Genomic DNA, 21,630 nt, shown 5'->3' with positions numbered 1-21,630 from the left:
GTCTGGCACTTGGTAGATACTCTATGAATTTTATATTTACATATATAAGGAATTTAGTTTTTTTGTTTTATTTTTTGGGTTTTTTTTAAAAGGAATTTAGGTTTTTAAAAGAAGATGAGATTAATCAAAATTTCACTGATTTGGCTATGGTTAGTTCAAAATTTACCAAATTATTGGTAAAATTTCCTGGGTATATAATTTTGTGCAAAGGAAACCTGCCCAATAGCCCTTGTTAACTCCATGCCATCCAAATCCTATTAACTTTCCTACCCTCCAATGCACTCCATAGGACGGGAAAAATAGGGGTTAGCCACTTGGCATCCTGCTTCCAAAGGCTGCTAAACTCTGCCTTTGACCAGCTCTTGAGAGGAAGTAAAAATGGTCAGAACTATGTAGTGTTAAAGGTCTAATTATCTTTGTTATAAAATCAAATATTGCAACTTAACCTCTGGTTCAAGGAAAAGGGTGGTTGACAGAAAATCCTACTTACCATTGGAGAACCATTACAAATTCTGCAAGGCATATTTAAACCGATTATTACCCCAAACACACAGCTAGATATACTTATTATACATGGGGGAGCCTAGCCACTGGTTCACAGCAGAACTAGGCGTCTGTGAATGTTGAATATATTTCAGCATTTCTACAGTAAAACCTTAATTTCAGAGATTTATAACCAGTGTAAATCTGCCCTCAACAGAAGCCTGACACAAAATCACTTTGCCCAGTAGCAATTTTTTAAAGTTTTGGACTAAGTGCCTTTTATTCAACTTTACAGCCAAAAAATGAAGCAAAGCAAAGCAATGTAAGAATCACCTTCAGGCTACAAACATCCACACACTGACACACACACCCAGAGTTAACACCATTATCTCTGCCTTCCTCCAGGGTAGAGGCCAGGATTTGGACTGTGAACTAGTCAGAGAATGTGCATGGGGGCAGGGGGTGGGAAGAGTTGATAAAAATTCAGTGAATGTGATGATCTTTTAAAACATAATCTTTGATTTTTTTTAACAGATCATGTATACCTATTATATCAAAAGGCAGGGTGTCCCAAAAGTCTTAGTGCAATTCTAAGTCACTGAGGGATGAAATTGCAGTAAGACTTTTGGGGACACCCTGTATCTGTATTATCTAAAAAAAAGTCTTAGGACAGTTTCAAGCTTTAGTAGCAGAAACTGAGATTAGGATGAATGTACATCAGAGCAAGAGAACTATAAGGCAAAGGCGTGGTAAGAGGATGGCAGTACCAAGCACAAGAGGAAGATCTCCCCACCACACCACATTGGCACTATCAATTTTCAGCATTCTTTGCCCTGTGCTAGATATAGCTATGGATGTACTAAAAGATCTTTGAGGGCATAACTTAAAACTGCAAAACAAGATAATTGGGATTTTATTACTATCTGTATTATCTGTATGATAATACCAAAGAACTTGGAGTTATCACATAATGCACAAGCAAGATGTGACCTCAGGAGGGCGGAGCCAAGATGGCGGTGTAAAAGCAGGGACTTGCTTGAGCTCTCCCCCAAATCTCTCCAAAAACCTGTAAAAAATGGCTCTAAACAAATTCTAAAGTAGCAGAACCCACAGAAAGTGAAAGCGAAACAAATTTCCAGCCCAAGACAATCTGGATGGTTGATTGGAAAGCTATATGGAGCAAGATGGGGAGAAGACCCCAGTTCAGCATGGGCACGCAGGCCTCAGAGGACTGAATAATGGGCAACTGTGGCAGTTTACAGGATTCTCAAACCACGAATGCCAAAGACAACTTAGAAGGTCAGTAGGAAAAGTCTGCATCTGGGTGAGAGAGAAGCTCAATTTGATCCCAGTCCTAGTTCTCAAGTGAGGCCCTGGGGCTGCAGCTGCCTCCAGAGTTTCCAGACCACAAATTGAAGGGGAATTAAGTGGCTGATCAGAGTGGGACTGCAGGGATCTCTTTGCTGGTGCAGGATTCTCTTACTTTGCCCCTGCTGGGAGTTGGGTCACAGTTCTGGGTGGCTGTCCTGTGGCAAGGAAGAGCACTGGCGTGGTGGAGCTTGTAGTGGTGGTGGAAAGAGAGAATCCTCCTCACAGTTATAAAGACAGAAAAGAGTGCTTGTGCTCACTCACAGACCAGAGCACAGGCCAGGAAAGGAACGAACACCTTGCCCTTGATCATAGCACCTTGGAAGAACTGAAAACTGACAGGTCCCTAGAAGTATCTTTGAAAACAGCTGCACAAAACCCCTGAAGCTTGGGACAATACATTCTCCACACTGGAAGCAGACCCTTATCTTAACAAAGAGTTTATAGCTCAAGTAATTGGCTGGGATCATGAGCAAGCAGCTCAAAAAGAGTCAGACCATAGAATCTTACTTTGGTGACAAAGATCGAAACATACAACCAGAAGAAGACAACAAAGTCAAAGCTTCTACATCCAAAGCCTCCAAGAAAAATATGAATTGATCCCAGGCCTTGGAAGAGTTCAAAAAGGATTTTAAGAAGCAAGTAAGAGAAGTAGAGGAAAAACTGAGAGTGATGCGAGAAAATCATGAAAAACAAGTCAACAGCTTACTAAAGGAGACCCAAAAAATTACTGAAGAAAATAACACCTTAAAAAATAGACTAACCCAAATGGCAAAAGAGGTCCAAAAAGCCAATGAGGAGAAGAATGCCCTAAAAAGAAAAACTGGCCAAATGGAAAAGGAAGTCCAAAAGATTACTGAAGAAAATACTTCCTTAAAAATAGAATGGAGCAATTGGAAGACAGTGACTTTATGTGAAATCAAGACACTGTAGAATAAATTTGAAAGAATGAAAAAATAGAAAACAATGTGAAATATCTCATTGGAAAAACAACTGACCTGGAAAATAGATCCAGGAGAGATCATTTAAAAATTATTAGACTACCTGAAAGCCATGATCAAAAAAAGAGCCTAGACATCATCTTTCAAGAAATTATCAAGGAAAACTGCCCTGATATTTTAGGACCAGAGGGCAAAATAGAAATTGAAAGAATCCACTGATCACCTCCTGAAAGAGATCCTCAAAGGAAAACTCCTAGGAATATTGTAGCCAAACTTCAGAGTTCCCAGGTCAAGGAGAAAATATTACAAACAGCCAGAAAGAAACAATTGTGGAAACACAATCAGGATAACACAAGATTTAGCAGCTTCTGTATTAAGGGACTGCAGGGCTTGGAATATAATATTCCAGAGGGCAAAGGAGATAGGATTACAACCAAGAATCACTTACCCAGCAAAACTGAGCATAATCCTTCAGGGGGAAAAAAATGGACATTCAGTGAAATAAAGGATTTTCCAGCATTCTTGATGAAAAGACCAAAGCTGAATAGAAAATTTGACTTTTAGATACAAGACTCAAGAGAAACATGAAGAAGTAAACAGGAAAGAGAAATCATAAGAGACTTATTAAGGTTGAACTGTTTACATTCTGAATGAAAAGATGATATTTGTAACTCATGAGTCCTTTGTCAGTATTAGAGTAGTTGGAGGGGAAAAATTATATGTATGTATACATAGATAGATAGATAGAAGATAGATAGATAGATAGATAGATAGATAGATAGATAGATAGATAGTAGGTATAGGGCACAGGGTCAGTTGAAGATGAAGAGATGATATCTGGAGAATAAAATTAAGAGGTGAGAGAGGATTATACTTGAAGAAGGAGAAAGGGAGAGGTAGAATGGGGTAAATTATCTCATATAAAACAGACAAGAAAAGGCTTTTACAGTGAAGGGGAAATGGGGGAAGGTGAGAGGGAATGAGTGAATCTTATTCTCATTAGATTTGGCTTAAGGAGAGACTAACATACACACTCAACTGAGTATGGAAATCTATTCTGCCCTACAGGAAAATAGGGAGGGAGAAGGGGACAAGAGAGCAGGAGGATGATAGAGAGGAGAGGAGATTGGGGAGGAGAGGGTAATCAGAAGCAAACACTTCTAAGGAAGGACAGGGTCAAAAGAGAGAATAGAATAAATGGGAGGCAGTATAGGATTAAGGGAAATATACTTAGTTTCTCACAACATGACTACTATGGAAGTGTTTTGCATGACTACACATGTATAAGCTGTATTGAGTTGCTGCCTTCTCAATGAGGGTGGGTAGGGATGGAGGATGAGAAAAAATTTGAAAACCAAAGTTTTTAAAACAAAAATTTTAAATAAAAAATTGTTTTCACATGCAACTGGAAAGTAAGATATACAGGAAATGGGTTACAGAAATCTATCCTGCCCTACAGGAAAATTGAAGGGGAAGGGGATAAGAGAAGGGGGAGGGGAGAAATAGAAGGGAGGGCAGATTAGGAGAAGGGTATTCAGAATGCATGCCATCTTGAGGTGGGGGGAGGGATGAGATGGGGAGAAAATCTGGAACTCAAAATCTTGTGGAAGTAAATGTTGAAAACTAAAAATAAATTAATTTTAAAAAATAAAATGAGATAACTAAAAAAAAAAAAAGATGCAACCTCAAAGATCACCTAGTATGTCCATAGCCATAATTCCCACCCAGAACTGAATTTGTCCCAGGCTTAGTTTCTACTGCTTATGGTTCTGAGGACAATCCACTTATTTTACAAATGAGGAATCTAAGGTCCAGGGAAAATGATTTGACTAAGACCACAGAACTAGCAAGTGGCTGGAATGATCTCAAACATGAATCATCTCTTGCAAAAGCCATGGTTACACTACATTTCAACTGAAGTGGACAGTCATTCCAGATAAGCACAAGCATCAATCTTTCCTGCTTAGACTTGTTTTTGAAGGTTTTAGCCACATGCTTAGAGTCTAGTCCATCTGGCTCAAGATAAAAAACTCAAATAGGACCAAGGCCTCTCGTGGAGCACCTTTGTTCAAACCTCTGCTGCTTTATCTTTGACTTGGATAAAGTTATAAATGACTTGTTTATCCCCTCTGATGATGATACAAAGCATAGAGGGGCTGAAGTCCAAATCTAAACCACATCCAGAATCCAAAAAGACTTAAGGGGCAGAATGATATCAGATTGCAATCTTGCAATCTCATTGAGGACAAGGACTATCTTTTGCCTCTTTTTTGCATCCCCAGTGCCTAACACAGTGCCTGGTACATAGTAGATGTTTAATAAATGTTTGTTAATTGATTCATGTAGGGAAAAAGAGAAGAGGCTTTGGTGTTACAGAACTGGGTTCAAATCCCATCTCTGATACTTACCATTTATGTTTCCTTGGGAAAGTCACTTTCCCAAGGTCTCAATCTCCTCATCTGTAAAAATGAGAGAGTTAGACTAGTTGACCTTTGAGTTTTATTCCATCTCCATAGTTAGGATCCTATGATTTTAATGGCCTAGGATACTGCATAAAATCTAATAAGATTAATCTGATAAGGGATAAATGTAAAGTCATATATTGTCTAAAAAGGCAAAGTCAAACATAAGATAAGTGACACATGGCTGAACTGCAGTTCATCTGAAAGATTTAGGGGTTTTAGTGGACCGTAAGCCCCAAAATAGTCAAGAGTAAGACATGGCAGACCCAGGAAAGCTACGGTAATCTTAGACTTCTAAAGAGGTTTGTGCCCAGTACTAATTAGGTGATAATACCACCGTACTATCTGGTTAAACCATATCTGCAACACACTGTTGAGATCTGGAAGCCACACTTTAGGAAGGACAATTACTAACTAGAACATTTAGAAATGAGTAAATAGGAAAGTGAAGAGTCTCGAGTTCGTAGCATATAAAAATCTGTTGAAGGAAGGAAGGATGTTATGCCTAAAGAAGAGAAGGTTGGGGGTGGGAGTAGACAGGGTATGATAGCTGTCTACAAGAATGTTAAGGGATGTTAGATGGAAGAGTAATTAGATTTGTTCTGCTTAGTCCTAAGAGAAATTGGTCAAAGCTGCAAAAAGGCAAACTTAGGGGAAAACAGTCTAATAATCCTAGCTGCCCAGGGAGAATGGACTGCCCCAAGTGGCAGGAGGTTCCCGCTTGATGAATGCTGAGTGACTATTTGTCAAGGATGTTGTTGAATGGATTGGTGTTCAGGTGAGGTCAGGATTGGATGGCCTATGAGGTTACTTCCAACTCTGAGATTCTATGAACCTGTCCAGACCCAACATTTGGATTCTCTAACTCCTGGGCATTGTACAGATGAGAATGAGAGCCAACATGAAGCCACCTATATAGAAGACCAACAAAAAGGAACTTAAAGACAAAGTGTGAGATACATTATCAGCTGCCATTACCATCCTACCATGGCCAAAGAAAGAGGCTATTAAACATAATACATAAAATAACATTTAGTCAAGGAAATCAGGATAATTACTTAGTGAAAAAGACATTGAACCAGGTTTTAAGCCATTGCACTGAATTGAGAATGACATTACTTATGTCTGAAGTTAAATTGAGTAAAACTTCCCAAGCCCTCCCTTAAAGAACATCTATGAGTAATGAATTAGAATACCTTGTTCATGGCACTTCCTTCTACAACTCCTATGAAAGGAGTGAGATAGTCAGATGAGACACTTAGGCTTGCATTGCCCCAGGCACCTAAGATTATTAATACAAAGTAAGTCTCAAATCACATATCCCAACCAAAAAAAAAAGTGTAAGGCACTAAACTAGGCAAGGGCAAAGACAAAAATAAATAGGCCCTGCCCTCAAGAACCTTACATTCTACCAGAGTAGGGAATGCAGAGACATGGCAGGTACCTATGTAAGTAAATACAAAGAACATACAAAATTATAGAAGTATGGACCAGGCCAAGCTAAAACACTCCAGAAATGGGCACTAGAGTTGATAGTTGAGAGATAAGAATAACCTAAAGTATATTTTCTTTTCATTGGTAGAAATTAAACTGAATACGGAAAGAATGTGATATTAAAAAAAATACATCATTTGCCTACCATTACTAAGTCTACACCTGTAACATCTTGGTTGTATGAGCACCCACCCCCTTCAAATCCCTTACTTCAGAACTCAGGCCTGACACATGGGGCCAGTGTGTAGGGATGGAACCAGATTAAAATGTAATTGGGAAATGCTTAACAAAATAAATGTAAACACAACATGACTGGATCATGTTGATTAGTGGTTTTCTAAGTCAATTTGTAGCCAGCAGTGATCTGTTTCTATTGGAATTTGACACTGCTGACTTAAGTCTGAGCTTCAGGTCCCTCATCAATAAAACAGGTATAAGCATACTATCACTTACCAATTGCTATTGTTGTTATTAATTCTCTTTCTCTTTTTTTGATAAGAGAATGTTACTATTTCCATAACTGCCTTATGGTGATGTGCAATGGATTTTGTTATTAATAATGTACAATTTGTTTTTAAGATATTTTCCAAATTTGTTGTAGTATATTTCTTAGTTCCAAAAGTGTATGGTATTTCGTAAGTGTTCATTGCTTTAAAATTATTTGTCCCATCAAGCTTTGATTTCACTACACCAATAAATTTCTTTATAAAATTTTTATTTTAAACAAGAAGTTTATTTAAACAACAAGATGTTTGACTTGAAGGGAAAACTATCTAGGATCAATTTTTTTTATAGTAATTTATCCCTACTAGAGACAGAGATTGCCCTACATGTAACAGCTACGTCCAAAAAAGTTATAAAATCGTCCTTGGTTTTACAATGATAAAAGAAAAACATTGAAATTATCCAATCAAACAAGGTATGCAAAGATTTTTTTTGTGGGTTTTTGTTGTTGTTGTTGTTGTTGTTGTTGTTGTTGTTGTTGTTGTTGTTGTTAAACAGTGAGAGCAAAATAACTTACTGGAATATAAAGATAAAAGTTGAATGAGCACGTCACTAATGGAGAAAAGGGATATTTTCACAGAACCAGTTTGTTTTTTCCCCTCCCCATCTCCATTCGATGTTGATCATAACACACCATCGGCCATTTAGTTTAAAAAAAAAATACGCATTATGCCTGTGCACATACACTAGTTACTTTATGTACAATAAAGGAATGGGGGAAGGGAATCAAAGAAGAGAGAAAACTATACTGCAGTAGTCAGGATGTGGATGAACCAAATCTTGGTTTTCTAATTGTGAATGTATTGTTTTCCTTGGGAGCACAGTTCTGGAGTGGAGTTGCATGTTGTCTTTTGAGTAAGCGCCTGCTGGAATACATCAACTGTATCTTCATCCTCCATTTCCAACTGTGCAGGTGTTTCTGTTTCATTGATTGGTTGCCCATCAAATCGGAATCTGATCTGCCTCATTGACAAACCCTATCATTCACAATAGGCTTTCATTAGTTTACTAAGTGGTGTGTGCCTCTTAATCTTAAATTGCACCACCCACCCATCTTGCCCTGCCACCTTCAAATTGATGTGGTCATTGTTTTCAGTCTTGACGCCTTCCTTCAGCTTTTTGTCAGCCATGGCGAGTCTGGGGGTCTCCTCAGCTGCCGCTTCACAAAAGTGGCACCAGGATGGTCCCGCTCCAAGGGAAAGGGGGGCAGGGGAGAGAAGCGGCAGCTGCAGGAGCAGGAGGAGGATGAGGAGGAAGATGATGGTGAGGAAGAGGAGGAGGAAGAAGAGTACCAAAAAGTTTCTTAACATACACAACCATGTTTTCCTCTTCAGTAGTGTGACCTCAGCTTTAATAGTGCCTTTCATAATAACACTGGATGTTGTTATTATGCCTTTGAGAGAAAGGAAATAAACCTTGGAGAATAAGAGTTAATTGTCATCTAGAGGAAGTTAACTGTCATGGCTAAAAAAGACCATAATAGGACAAAAAGAACATTCCTGAGGAGACTAGGAGTCCACTGCTATTGAAGTTCATACATGCCTCAGATAAAGGTTAAGTATCATCTTTGAGAAAGTATTAAGAGACATTTGAGAGAAATGAATTTAACTTTCATTCTATGAAGAAGACATCCAGAGAAGACATCCTTAGAGAACTAAATGGTTGGTCTATAATTTTAGCAATTTGTAGAAGAATGAGCAGCTACAATTGATGCCCATAAATTTCACAACTCATACATTATTGAATATATATTTTGTGTTTACATATACATATTATACATATATACACATATGTGAATATGTGTGTTTATGTGTACATATGGTAAGTATGTATAGATATGTATCTTTATAACTAATAGAGGAACAAAAATTTATGTGAAAAGAGGTTTCTCCAGTTTTAATAAACTAAAGTATGCTTAGCTAAATAATTAGTGAGAGAGATATTGCTTTTTTTTGTAATTTATAAGGAAATATAAGAATATACCCTCGATGGTCTTTGAGAATAATGCAAGAAAACTGATCAGGTAACTTGTAACAGGCAGAGAGAAAAAGATTTAATATATTTATTCATGAGATTTTCAGAGTGGTATTGTTCTAACCTTGAAACCCACACCCACACCCATACACTAATCTATGGAACTACTATAGCTATATTAACAAGACCACCAAGGCACATGGAATGGGTGTTGCTACATGTAGTGTCTTTTCCAGGCTCTTGCTAAAATATTTTTATACTTAAATGTGTCTTGCTTGGAGAAGAACAAGTGCCGACCAGTGGTTCAATCTGGCCTCTAGATTAAACACTGAAGCATTCAGTCTTTGTCTTTCTTTTGCATACATTAAGAATTTTTCATTTATTAAGTCCAAATTACATTTTAAGATAAGTGGAGAAAAATTCAGCATGGTGAAAAAACTATTTAATGTGTTTTTGGTGGAGCCATATAGCTAAGCCATGTTTTTAGTATGTTTCCCTCTTTAGATTGGAAGCCATATGCAGTTCTGCTTAGGGAAATTATAATTGGTTTAAGGCTGGGTTAAGTATTAGGGGTTTAAATTATCTTCTTGGAAGATAAGATGTTTTATATCACTAATTCCTGAAATGCTGAATCTGCACAAATAGAAAAGGTTTTCCACGTGGACATCAAATACTTTAACATTCTCACTAATCTGGTTTCTATTTTTACATATGTTTACAGTACATGAATAAGTCATGAGTGCAGAATTGAATCAAAGGCTTTGTAATAATTATCAAAGGCAAGATACATGTGACAGCATTTTAGGGTGCCCTGTTCAATAATTACAAAATCTATCGAAAGGATTGTAAGTCGCTTTTTGTTCTCCTAGGGCATTTTGGCATATCCTTTTTGATTGGTGATCAATACATTGTTTTCAAAGAGCTTTTTTTTTGGGTTTTTTTTTTAAGTGAATAAAGTTGTATTGCTGATGTTTTAATCTTGTTCTCATCTTTTTTACAACAGAGTTGGGATAGAAACAGACAAGTCACTTTGCATAATGTATCTTTATATTTATGTTATATTTATAGTTTATGTTCCTTTATATATGTATGTTTTGCCAACTATTTTGTAGGTGGATCAAAAAACTATCTTTTGTAACTGAAAAAAGAGAATATGTTGGAAGCTCATCATTTGTAGCTTCACTGAAAGCACCACCAGGACAACTCCAATAGTAGTAGGACAAGAGGGATAAAATGTACTTCATCTTATTTCCACACAATTTTGATTTCTTCTTCTCTATTGTTATTGTTATTGAAGAAGAAGAATCATCCCATCTTGTGCAATGGAGTTCAGATAGCAACAGTCCTGGAACAAGTGACTAGCCTGATAAATTACTCTATTTAATGTTCTATTGACCATTACCTAAGTAGATAAAATAGCAGCTTTCTTTAATTGCATGCAAGTATTAGTATGTAAGCTCATTTTCTGTGTCTGAGCTCATTCTGTTTATCATCGTCATCATCATCACCATTACTATCACCACAGGTAGAGCAGTAGATAGGTATTTTGCCTGGAGTAGAAAAATCTGAGTTCCCATCCCACCTCAGACACTACCACATGTATGACCCTGGGTGAGTTATTTAACCTCTGTCTTCCTCAGTTTCCTCAATTATAAAATGGGGGTAGTAATAACACCTGCCTCCCAGGGTTGTTGTGAGGATCAAATGAGACAGTATTTGTAAAGCACTTGCCACAGTGCCCAGAATTCTCAAGAAATCTATTTGCATGTCTGTGTTATTCATTAAATGAGTCAAGGCTTTCCTATCTCTAGAATCAAATGTAAAATCCTCCATTTTGCCCTTTATCACCTGGCCCTGCCCTCCTATGTTTCCAAACTTCTTACACCTTACGTTCCATCAATATGTCTAGGCTTCATTTTCTTCTTCTGTAAAATAAAGGGGTTGGATCTCTTCTAAGGTCCCTTCCTTAAACAGTAATCCTAGGTGACCTGGACCCAGCACGGAGCCCTGTGGTACACTTATGGTTACAGAGCATGACCTGGATAGGGATCAGCAAAGAAGACAAAGAAGGAGTAGTCAGACAGATAGGTGGAGAACCAGGAAAGAGGGGTGTCCTGAAAACCTAGAGAAAAGAGGGTATCAAGAAGAGGGTAACCAACAGGGTCAAAGGCTACAGAGACCTCAAGAAGAATGAAGACTGGAAAAGGCCACTAGATTTGGTGATTGAAAGTTCATTGATAACTTTGGAGAGAGCAGTTTTGGTGGAATGATGAGCTCAATTGTAAGGATTAAGAGAAAAGAGAGGGAGAAGACAGAAAGTGGAGGCACCTATTGCCAACAGCCTTCTCAAGGAGTTTAACCACAAAGGGCAGAAGAAATGATACAGAACAATAGTTAGAGGGAATGGAAGGACCAAGTGAGTATTTTTTGAGGATGGAGGCGACAGGGGCTTATTTGTAGGTAGTAGGGAAGGAGTCAGTAAATAGGGAGAGATTGAGGACACGTGAGAAAATGGGGATGACAAAGGGGGCAATCTGTTGGAGGAGATGGGAAAGAATGGAATTGCTCATGCAGGCAGAGGAGCTGGCTGGCCTTGGTAAGGAGTAAGGCTATCTCATCATGTAAGTCAGGGGTGAAGGAGGAGAGTGGGTCAGAAGGCACCTGATGAGGAAGAGGGGAGAAGTGGGAGCTCACAGTGAATGGCTTCAAATTTCACTGTAAAATATGATGCAAAGTTCTAAGCTGAGGAGGTAGACAGATGACGAATTACATTGTATAACTGGACAGTGAAGTATTAACAGTAAAAATACTTACTAGAAGCAGGATATGCCGGCCAAAATCTGTAGAGTAACTGCTTCTGAAAATCTACAGAAGATATAGTTCCATGACAGCTAAACCACCACCATGTGGAGAGGTAAGCAGACTTTTGTCCTGCTTTCTTCACCCAGAGCTGCAATTGTCATCCTTTTCAATGGAATTCACACTGAATTTTCTGTGATTAGGAACATGGCTGGAGACTTGGCGGAGAGAGGGAAGGTAAGTTTAGATATACAGAGAAGCACAATCCAGAGGTGACTCAAGAATAAACTGTCTGTCTCTCAACTTCCTGCCATCATCCTAGCAGCCCAAATCAACAGGGCCCAGAAGGGAAAACAGCTTTTAATAGAGGGAAGGGTGGGAACCTGGGAGGATTGGCACCTTTGATGGTGAAAGATGGAGAAGTTTTACATATTTAATTTCTCAGAAACTTAATCTCTTAGTAAAAATCTATATTTTCATCTGCTTAAGTTTTTGAAGGAGAAATATGACCTACTCCATTTCCTTGCTCTTCCCAAAGGAAATAAAAGAATGAGGAAGGAGAAAAAGAAAGTAATATAGAGGGAGAGGGAGAAGGAAAGGGAAAGGAGAAGGAAAGGGAAAGGAGAAGAGGGGGAGGGTAGGGAAAAGGAAAGGAATGGAAGGGAAGAGGAGGGAAGGGGAGGTGAGGAAAAAGAAGGAACTAGAATACCAAGATCTCCACATGTTTATTACATATCCCATAGTACAAGGCTTTCAGTCCTTGATCAACTACTTCAGCTACAGGAGATCAGGAGTTCTACCAAACTACCCAAAGTAACCTCCCCTAGGAGACTGACAGCTCCAGAGTCAGATCCCCACATCTAAAAGTGAGCAATCTTGACTCCTGACTCATTTGTCAAGTTGCAGCCTATTATACTGTGACACTATTCTGTTCCCACGATATTACCCCTTTATTATTCAAGGGAAAAGGTACACTATTCAGAAGGTAATTTTTAATATTTTGTGAGCCTTTTAAATACTAGTCACCACATATAGACTTCAAATGACTCCCTAAAATATTCTATTTCGTGCTTAAATCTTTAAATACACTTATGAATTTTTGACTTTGATAGATTCTCTAATGCCTTTTCCCTCACTGTAGAAATAGATAAAGGGTGGGGAAGTGGGAGGTATCTTCATTTTAACTCAAGGTCCTTAGTGAATGGTATTTTTAGATGATTTAGTCTATATTCTGTGTTCCTTGTTTGTTGACCCTACCCAGATTGGATCATCAGTCCAGACCCATCAGTTGGTAAAGTCACCCCCCTCTCAAACTTGGGACATAAACATATTAGAGGCATTGACCACCATGGCAAAGAAAATACTACGAGAAGGGTTCCCTCTGCTCTAGTCAGGCTGCCCCAGAAACACCACGTCCATACTGGTCTTCAGGCATTTGTTTATGCTGGTCTCTCTGACTAAAAGAAGAAACAGAGGACCTGAATTCAAATCCTAGTTCTGATACTCTATAATGATAGGCAAGAAATCCCTCTCTCTTGGCTTCAATTTCTTCCCCTGTAAAATGAGGGGGTGAAGTAGGTAATGTCTAAGGTGCTTTTTCAAACTCTAAAATGCATCGTCATGACCAGAAAGATGTCTGATTCATTTTCTAGAAATTCCTCCATCCCTACAAACTTAAAGAAAGGGGGGAGAAAAGGAATTCTCTCCCAGATAAAGATTATCTATAGGCAAATGCACAAGGTAAGTCAGAAATACTACATCAAAAGGTAAAAGAGAAAAACATTCATGAAACAACATCTGGGAACTGGTCTACTTCAAGTTCTGATGTGCAAGAACTGATGTTCTGTTGCTGCTGCTACTGATGTTGCTGCTGCTGATAGTGATGATGATGATGATGATTATGATGATGATGGTTATAAGGAGGATGAGCAGGTAATGGAGGAAGACATTTTTATGTCAGGGTCAGGCTCAAATTCAATAAGCTCAACATAAAAGTTGTAACCTTTCCCCTGAAACATATCTTGTCCTCCAGCATTTCCTATTTCTACCACTACTATCTTTCTATTCCTCAGCTTTATAATTTTGGAGTTCCCTTTCTCCCAACCCTACCATATCCAATCAGGTGCCAATTCTAGTAATGCTACCTTTCCAGTATCTCTTCTCTCCTCTCCTTTCAGTCACCACCCTAACACTCTGATCCCTCTGGAGTAGAGAAGGAGGCTGATGACTTTGCACAGCTCTGCTTCACTCAAATCTAATTCATACACACATGAAGACATCATGCTTGTGAACAACAACGACGCTATTTCAGACCCTCATCTCTTCTAGCCTACACTAAAGCAATAAACTCCTACTAGGTCTCCTTGCCAAAATAATCTTTTTCTTTCTTTCTTATTTTGTAATCTATTTTTAAAATTATAAACTTAAATATAAAATGAGAAAAGAAAAAAATAATATTGCCATGTACATAGCAGATCATAAGAGAAGATTCCCAAAATAATCTTAATGCAAAGATTTTATCATTTCACTCTCTTGGTCAAAAAACATCAATAGTTCCCTACCATCTTTAGGTTTAAATACAAACTCGCCAGCCTAGTATTTAAATATCCTTTACAGTTTGGCTCAAATCTACCTTTCAATTTAATCTAATTTAGCTCTATGAACTTTTATACAGTGCCTACTATATACAAAGACCTATGCTGGGCCATAGGGATACAGAGACAAAAAAGAAAAAAAAAAGCAGTGCCTGCCCTCAAAGAGCTTTTATTCCAGTCTTATGCTACATTTTTTACTTTCATACGTTAAATACGCTAGTCAGCTAAACTATTAAGTATTCCCTGACCTTGGCATTCTCTCTCAAGTCCTACATTTGCACAAGCTGTCCTCCAGGAACTCCTTCCTCATCTCCACGTTTCAGAATCTTTTTCTTTTAAGGCTCAGCTCAGCTGTTCCTTGACCGCCCCTAGACGTTAGTATTCTGTCCATTTTTGTTGTTGTTGTTGTTATTCAGTCATTTTGTTGTTCAGTCCATTTCCCTGTGATGCCATTTGGAGTTTTCTTTTTTTTTTTTTCAGCCAAAGAGAAAGTTTATTAAAGATCTGCCATATTGGCCAGAGACTTAAGGAATCTGAGCATCCCCGAGCTATTGGCTAGATTATAAGAATCTGAGAATTTTAATGGAGACAAGATGGACCTTATATACAGAAAGACTGTGGGAGGGATCTAGGAGTGGCCAAGGGTCTGCTGGGACTGTGAGGTAATAGAATGCCAGGGATATAGACCACGTGGCTGAGGGAGAATGGTGGAGCTTAGCTAGGATTAAGGGTGAGAAGTGGCAGGGGGGTAGCCATACGGAGGTAAGACAATGGAGGGCTAGGCTAGGGTAAGGGTAACAGAATTGGGAGATTGGGTGCAGCCACAATGAAAGGCCAGTTGATCAGATTATAGCCTCAGACAAACACTAGAGATTTGGCCATGTAGGAAAGTCCAGGGTTTTTCCTTTTTGGGGTCCAGATCCATTTGGGGGTTTTCTTGGCAAAGATACTAGAGGAGTTTTGCCATTTCCTTCTCCAGTTTATTTTACAGATGAAGAAACCGAGGCAAACAGGATTAAGTGACTTTCCCAGGGTCACCCAACTAATAAGTGTCTGAGGTCACATTTGAACTCTGGTCTTCCAGACTCTAGGCCTGGTGCACTATTGACTATCCCACTCAGCTGCCCATTCTGTCAATTTACCTCCTTAAATTATTGTATTTACCTATCATTGTATATGTTGTATTGCCTGAATAGAATGTAAGCTCCTTGAGGGCGAGGAATTTTTGTTTTTCCCATTTTTGTCTTTGTATTCCCAGTGCCTGGCACAGGATAGGAAATAAATAAATACTTGTTGAAGTTATCTCAGTTCCCTGCAAGAGTTGGGACAGCTTCCAAAGATCCCTAACTTAAACCTAGAGAGTAACTATAGCCCAGGGAGGACAGGACACAGCAGAAAGAGCAAAGAAGTCGGTGGACCTGAGTTCTTATCGCAGCACCTCAGATACTCACTGCCTGTATGACCCTGAGTAAATTCCTCCCCCTCCCTGGGTCTAAGCTTTCTTCTCCAAAGGGTAGGAGAGGTTTACCTAAGTGACCTTGGAAGCATCTTCCATCTCTAGATCCAGGATCCTACAACTTGGGTTCTGGTTCAACATATTTTTCCAACATACGTATCCCCATGATCTCTGGCATTATTCAATTCAAGTACATTCTACTTTCCATCTTGTACTCTCTACCTGACTGATCATTGTGAGCCTCAGACACAGATACAGGCTATGACCTCCTCTCCAACCTCCACAATGGGGACAAGATCCTATTCACTGTCTCCTGACAGTGGAGGTGCCCTCCCTTTCTCAAAATTTGAGCCCATTTCAATGCCACGCCTCCACGGTTCACTCCCACTTTCTCTGCCAAGCTAAGCAGGACAGAAAGGGAAAATTGTTCACAAGGAGACTGCCATTAGGACTTTTTTTTTCTTTTTTAAAAGAAAGCTTTGCTAGACTAGATTGCTACAGAAAGACTCATTTTGTCTAAATATCTGTGTTTTTGCTTCTTGTCAAACCGCCCTGTAATTATTACATAGTGGAATTAACGCACACGCATGCACACATATACACACACAATACCCCAAGCCTGAAAGCAGACATTTCATTTTTCATCACTCTACTGAGGTCATATTAAGTCATCCCCCCCCTCCCCAAAATGAGCACACTATGATATTGCAAATGTAGGTACATCTCCAACCCAGATATCATTTGCATGTTTGAAGTATGACATCTTTACTCCTCTGTCATCAAACACAAGTAATTAGGAATAATCAAGTGGGTGTTAATTGGATATAATGAACCAATCTCCAGTCAGCCTGAGCCTACTATCTGCCTCCTACTAGTAATTATGAACACTAAGTACTCTTGATAATCTCTCTCTCCTCACTGAAGCCAAACAGAGGTGCAGTATTTACTCAGCTGATGGCTTGTTTTGTCTGTAATTTAGTCTGTTTTAAGCCAGGAAACTCATAATTTGCCAAGCTGTCACCAGCTGCTGGGACCGGACAAAGGGAAGCAAGGCTTCTGATGACAACAACTCAAGGCATGTCACCCAAGAGAAAAGGACAGATATTAATTAAACTGACCTCCAGTTGCAACCACAGTAGTAACAGCACCTGGATGTGTAAATATTGAAAAATTAAAGCTATAAATTTATATTGCTATAAACGACTCACTCTCCGTGTGCTTCCTTACATTCCAAGGGCCTCCTGGGAAAAAAAAAGAAGGTCATTTTCCTTGCAACTATTGCAGAACGACCCTGATTTTTTTTTCCCTACAAAGACCTGCCCTCCTTGAGCCCTTCACTGACACAGACCTGGAGAATGGTCTCTGTAATCCTGCTCTCACAAGCCACCTGGCTGCTTGATCACTATTACTGTAGTGAAGAAAAAGTGTCTTATTAAGAGTGACCATTAGAAACAGATTACCGACCATTAAGCAGATGGTTAGATGTTTTAAAATGGCTTTTACATAGTAATAGAATCCAGAGTAGTCAACTTTATTTATTATTCTTCCACGAAGGGGAGGGAAGAAAGAGCAGAATGCAAAGATCAAACCTGCAGCGACAGGGTGATCAATTTCATGCATTGTTGTGTCTAGTAGATTCTATATACACTATGGAAGCAGCTAGGTGATGCAGTGGATAGAGCTCTGGGCCTGATGTTTTCCTGATAAGTCTTCCTGAGTTCAAATCCAGCTTCAGACACTTACTAGCTGTGTGGCCCTGGGCAAGTCACTTCACCCTGTTTGCCTCAGTTTCCTCATCTGTAAAATGAGCTACAGAAGGAAACGGCAAACCACTCCAGTATCTTTGCCAAGAAAACCCCAGAAGAGGTCACAAAGAGTCAGACACAACTGAAATAAGAAAACTCCAAAATCCAGCAAGTAAATGCTGGAGAGAAGACTCAAGTCCCAGTCTTTTAACTATGTCAAGGGCTCTTTCCACCAGACCACGATTCTTTTTCTCTGTAGTAAGTCACAGAATAATATATAAACCAACAGTTAAATGTGAAAATCAGGAACTCCTCTAGAAGGGAGTGGGGGAGAAATAGTCTTCAAGGAACTAATGGAAAGAAGACGAGGCTAGAAATCAAATGACTGGAATCCTAGTCCCAGATCTTTCTCCAAAGAGTTATGTGACTATAAACAAGCCATTTAAACCACCTTGATCTTGTCTTCAGTATCTGACCCTTTACGATCCCTTCTGGGTTTTCTTGGCAAAGAAACTGGCGTGGTTTGCCATTTCCTTCTCTGTTGAGGACACAGATGACCTCTAAGGTGCCTCCTAGTCTTAATATTCTATGAGGCTATTATCAGTGACAAAGATTATGACTTGGTTAGTTCAGTACATTAGAACATGATGATAAGGGGCCAAGTCAAGGGTTCCATTCCCATTCTGGTGGGTTAGCTACATACAGAAGGAAAACTACTGTTACATGGCCACCCAGACTATTACATAGCTAACCTCAACCTCACCTATGAAAACCCCTGGTGGTAGTTCAGGGAGGTGGAAAAGGATCCCCTAAGTATTTGCTCATTAACTATGAACCAGTACTATCAGCTTCATAAATGAAATCTGATACTGTATTACTATTATTATTTCTATAAACTACATAAAATACTAGAGTTATAAAATCGGTTATTTCATGCTGTTTTCTCATATTATGCTACCAGATAACAAGAGAGGCTGGGTAAGAAGTAACTGGATGATGACAACCCATGCAGCAGCTGCCAATCCATATCCAAATTTAGGGTCATAGGTTTAGAGTTGGGAGATGCCCTAGACACCCTGTTGTAGGCCATCTAATCCTATTCCTTCATTTTTCAGAAAAGGAAACTGACAGCTAGAGAAGTCAAGTAACTTTATAGGAAAGATCATGGTCTTAGAGCTAGGAGGACCCTTAGAATCTCTTAATCCTATTCCCTCATTTTACAGATGAGGAAATTGAGGCCCAGGGCTATTATGTGGCTTGCCCAGGCTTACACAGGGAGTGAGGAGGCAGGTCATCTGACTCCAAATCTTTCCATTAGGCAGTGGCCTTTTGTGGGCATCAAACTCACACATTTGTTTTTCCAAGCCACAACAGCAAAGTTAGCACCTTCAGTTCCTGATATCAGATTTCTATTCAACAAGCAAAGGGATTCTCCTTAGTTGTCAAGCAGCAGGAATTCAAGCAGAGAATGGGAGGAAGGAGCAGAGTTTAAATAATAAAGTGAGGGTAAGTTTCCTGTTCTCTCCTGTTTTCTCATGTCTACTTCCTTTCCACATTTCCAAAACAGACTTGGAAAGCCAAAACTCCTATAGACTATGTCTCATGTTCACATTTTTAATTCCACTAAGAATATGTCCTACATACATGTGACTATGCCAAGGTGTCACCTAAGATTGTGAGGTCCTCCAAAGGCCCATTCCCTGGGCTGGGCTGACTCTGAATCTCCCAGGCAGATTAAGCCACCCAAAGAGGCTCTGGCAGGGCTTTCCTAGTTAACAATAGGAAACATGTCATGTGAAAGCTGAAAGGAACCTAAAAGATCATCCCTTGATGACACAAATAAAGAAACCAAGACATAGAAAGTACAGTGGTTTGTTCAAGGTCATACAACCATCTGGTTTTCCAGAAAGGAATTTCCATAATAGATGCTCACCCTACATCTCAGTTCAATATAGTCAAGTCTATAATCATTCAGGATTGAGGGGAAGATAAAACTCCATCACTGGTTCCCTGCATAAAGGTGAGCTCCCAGCACTGAAAGGTATGTTAACAAGACCAGGAGTGAACTTAGTAGCTTCAGCAGAGTAAATACAGCAAAAGCTGAACATATGGGAGGAAGCTGTGAAAAGAGCATTGGACTAAGCATGTAGACATCTAGCTTTTATTAACTGGTTGCATGGCTCAGGACAAGCCATTTAACTCATCTCCTCCAGCACAACGGAAGCTGGTCGAGGGCAGAGACTATATTGTTTTTTGTCTTTGTACCCCCAAGTGATTGACATACAGGAGGCAGTTAATAAGTGATTCATTGACTATTGAGTTATTACCTGGGAGTGATTGATTGACGATTGAGTTATTATCTGAGTATCAGATTTTGTTGTTTTTTTCTGAAAGGTAAGTGGGGAGGAGAATGTCAGCCTACGTGATTTGTAAGATCTCATCTAGCTCTGACATTCTGTGCTTCATTATTACGCTGATTTGGAGAGAATATAGGAAAAACATGCCCTGAAACCTAACTGCATCCAGTAAAAGTCTGATCTAATACAGCATGTCTTTAATGCAGGTGTTATACAAGCTTCCCAACTTCCACTAGTATCTGTTAGCATCATAACGGGATCAGGCTGCACTGCATTGTGAAACTGCCAATTAAAAGGAGACCCAGTGACTCACATTTAAGAACTCTGCACATCCACCACCTACCCTTTAATGACAGCTATCTGTGTGCTTAACTGCAGGCTCATAAACAAAGACTAGGCCTGTCAAAATAGCCCTGAGAAAATAAAAGTCTTCAAACAGCTTGAGGAAGGTCAGGATCCCTTCTCATGCTTCCAACTGAACAAATGCCTGACTATGAAAGGTTTGATGAGTCTAGGACACCTGGCTACAGCCTGAAAACACACACAAACACATACACACAACATACGTGTGTTTACACACACACACATTTAATTTGCCAAATAATGCAATCATTAAGGTAAACAGATCAAGGATGGGGATAAAGAGAATTTTCTGTTGTCTTCTCCACTGTACACACACAGGAGACACCCATCTATTGTTTCTTACTTCTGGAAGTTGTAAATGTAGAGAAATCGTCATCATTAAATTGAAGATAATGATTTCTCTCCTTTCCTCTCTCACTCCCTTGGTTCTTTCTGACACATACCTTGGAAATGTCAACACAGAAAGATGTCCCAAAGACCAATGGGCAGAAAGTTCTGATTACCAGTTAAAAATAAAAATCCATCCTGCTATGCCGAACACTTACCTCTACAATAAGATGGAATGATAATTGCTTTACAGAGTGAGGTGGTGAAGCCAGACCTCAGAGTGTATGTGATTGCAGGAAACCATAACTAAAGATAGAAGCAGACAAAGACTGCCCAAATAGGGATGCCACCCCACAATGTATCATGTTCTGGGCTGGGCTGCTGTGGAATTTAGATGGGCTCTAATTACTTATCCTAGACTTGACTCCCTAGTGCCTTCATGGCAGCTCTGCTCAATGATCAGCTCTGAAAGGAAACAGAGAACCACTCCAGAAAATCCAGTCCCTGACCCTTGTCATTGGCCAGGGCATACATTAGGATTAAGCAAGGCTATGCAGACCCTTGTAGAAAAAGAACAAAAAAGCATACTACAACTCCAGGTTTCTACTAAGTGGGAAGGGTGGACCAGTAGATTTGCCCCTGCAGGAATTGGTGACTCTGAAGCCATTTGAGATGAAATAGAAAGGCCTGGATATGAAGGTTAGCAGTAATAACCGCTGAACTAGCTCGGGAGGGAAGATGTTTTCTGAACTATGGGATTCTG

The 21,630-nt window shown here is 39.4% G+C and overlaps 1 protein-coding gene and 1 pseudogene across 1 annotated transcript in view; both read right to left on the bottom strand.

Annotated features, from left to right (window-relative positions):
- Positions 1 to 21,630, bottom strand: part of LRMDA (leucine rich melanocyte differentiation associated) — a 1,318,218-nt gene that overhangs the window by 761,285 nt on the left and 535,303 nt on the right. The gene's annotated exons all lie outside the window — the stretch shown is intronic.
- Positions 7,890 to 8,560, bottom strand: LOC144456172 (small ubiquitin-related modifier 2 pseudogene; annotated as a pseudogene).

This window comes from Phascolarctos cinereus, unplaced genomic scaffold (assembly GCF_003287225.1).
Source record: "Phascolarctos cinereus isolate Bilbo 61053 unplaced genomic scaffold, phaCin_HiC Scaffold_3;HRSCAF=262, whole genome shotgun sequence".
Classification (NCBI taxonomy): domain Eukaryota; kingdom Metazoa; phylum Chordata; class Mammalia; order Diprotodontia; family Phascolarctidae; genus Phascolarctos; species Phascolarctos cinereus.
The sequence above is the reverse complement of the archived record's forward strand: the minus strand, read 5'-3'. Positions and strand labels throughout refer to the sequence as shown.